At 39.9% G+C, this 2,393-nt stretch overlaps 1 pseudogene; it reads right to left on the reverse strand.

Moving 5' to 3' along the window:
• Nucleotides 1-1,301: 1,301 nt before the first annotated feature.
• On the reverse strand, nt 1,302-2,075 carry LOC116070963 (annotated as a pseudogene).
• Nucleotides 2,076-2,393: the final 318 nt, after the last annotated feature.

The raw sequence follows: 2,393 nt of genomic DNA on the forward strand, positions 1-2,393 counted from the left end.
AGTTCTGAAAATTGACTCTTGATTTACAGCAAGGACAGCTCTTTACTGCTGAGCCATCTCTCCGGGTGGAAAAGTTGTTACTATCAAGAGACAGGGTTTTGCTATGTTGCTTAGGCTAACTGAACTCCTGGGTTCAAGTGGTCCTCCCCTCTCAGCTTGGTGTGAGACCACTGCAGGCAGTTCCAAAGATATTTTTAAATGAGTAAATATTTGAAAACTTTGAGTTTTCTTTTCTAGACAGGGTTTCTCTGTGTAACTCTGGAAGTTAGTTAGCTCTGTAGGACAGGCTGTCCTTGGACTTGGAGATCCTCCTGCCTCTGCCTCCAAAATGCTAGGATTAAAGGCCTGCTCGGCCACAACCACCCAGCTTTGGAGAATTTTTTGTGTGTGCTTTTACATTATAAACTTAAATTTTTAGTGCTAAGGATTGAATGAACCTAGAGCCTCATGTATGCATGACAAATATTCTCTACCACTGAACTATATTCCCAGACCATAAAACTACATATAGAAGGTATAGAAAACTGTGTAGACAGATTAATATTGATATTATACTAAGCCACACAATTTTATTCCTAGAAGAGTATACATCTTGGATACTTTTGCCAAAGGAATATTTGAGTATCTTTTGCCATCAGAGTAGAAACTAAGAAACTGTGAAGATGAAACACAGAAATATAATAATTACATTGATGCTTTTAATGTCATGTGTATTATTTTAATGTATTTCTATTTAAAAATTGAGATAGCTAACATTTATATAAATATCTGCTGTTTTGAAATAACATTTGAATGCTGATGCTGATTTATCTAACTAAATACTCTGCTAATTTGGACCACATTAAGATTAATTTAGACCACATTAAGATTAATGATACAGGTATTTAATATATCATATTGACTAACTAATATTTGAAAAATAGGTATTTTTTTCTGAATAGCCTGTTGAGAAAAGTGCTCTGACTCTGGCTTATAACCATGTCACTCTCCTAGTTTATGGTGATTGAATCTCCTCATAAGGGATTAAGAAGTCCTCAAACCATAAGTTTAGTCACACTGACTTCTGTCTCCCACTTCTGCATGTCTACTTCCAAACATCACTTCTCTCAGCCTCTCAAAAATAAAGTGCCCTTACTCTGGCTTATAGCCATGTCACTCTCCTAGCTTATGGTGATTGAATCCCTTCATAAGGGATTAAGAAGCCCTCAAACCATAAGTTTAGTCACACTGACTTCTGTCTCCCACTTCTGCATGTCTACTTCCAACCATCACTTCTCTCAGTCTCTCAAAAATAAAAACTATCAAAGTTTGCTAAAAGGTTCGGCAGTTTTTTGGAGTCTGAGTGATTACAGCATTCTTCAAATCTGCTTCTTCCATTGTGAGAGTTTCATCCAGAAGTCTGAGGAAAGGAAGAGCTATTGCCAGGGGAAAAGGAGGGCTTCTCTGAGATCCTTGGTATTTTTCAATGAAGTCTTTGATGTGCTTCACCTTATGAGAAATGTTAAATCTTTGGAAAGTCCTTTCCCCATTGGCTAACCAGATCTGGATCCTGGTAATGTGCTCCAAGTTGTTCAGTGATACAGCAGACAAAGTACTTTTATTGTCAACTTCAGCACTCTTTGCTTTAGAAATTATTCTTGGTGTAGCTCTTCCTAGTCTGTGGCCCTGTCCTGAGAAGGGATGGAACACAGGCTTTGTAGACATACACAGTTCATTTTTTTATCTTCAACTTTAACATCCACTTCCTCTTTATCAAAAACTCCCTGTAATTCTGAAGGCAATTCCCCCTTTTTGATGGAGTTCAGAAACTGCTGACTTGCACCATCAGAGTAACTTCTAAAATCATCATTGACAGTGAATCCATTTTTCCACAATTTTATATTTACATCTTCCTGTTTCTTCTGTTCAGTGAGAGACAAGTGTTTGGCACCAGCCTTCCCTGCTTCCTCAAAAAGGCTGTCAACAAAATATTCACAGTCCTTTGGTTAATTATCATTGAGGGGTTGACTGTCAGGAGGTCCTGTTTCACAAACCCATTCTTCTTTTATACTTTCAAGATTATCTACTTCTTTCATTCTCTTTCTGCTACTCAGGGCATGGCCCCATGGCCTAGTCCTCAGATCCCCAGGACCGGCAAGCACTGCTGCTGCCGCTGGGCTGAAGCCCCTCAGGCTCGGAGGGCCAGGAAACCCGCTAGGGACCAGCGGCCTCGCTGCATAGATCCTACCAGCACGCTAGAGCACGCCGGGGCAGCCGGGATATTTCTTTTTTATTTTCTAATCCCTGAAGATCCCACTGAGAGAAGACAGATGTGTCCTGTGGAGTTATGAGGGGAAATGGCCTGTGGTGACATGTGGCAGTTACACTTAGATCTGAGGTTACCAGAACATGCA

Source organism: Mastomys coucha, unplaced genomic scaffold (assembly GCF_008632895.1).
Source record: "Mastomys coucha isolate ucsf_1 unplaced genomic scaffold, UCSF_Mcou_1 pScaffold22, whole genome shotgun sequence".
NCBI classification, from domain to species: domain Eukaryota; kingdom Metazoa; phylum Chordata; class Mammalia; order Rodentia; family Muridae; genus Mastomys; species Mastomys coucha.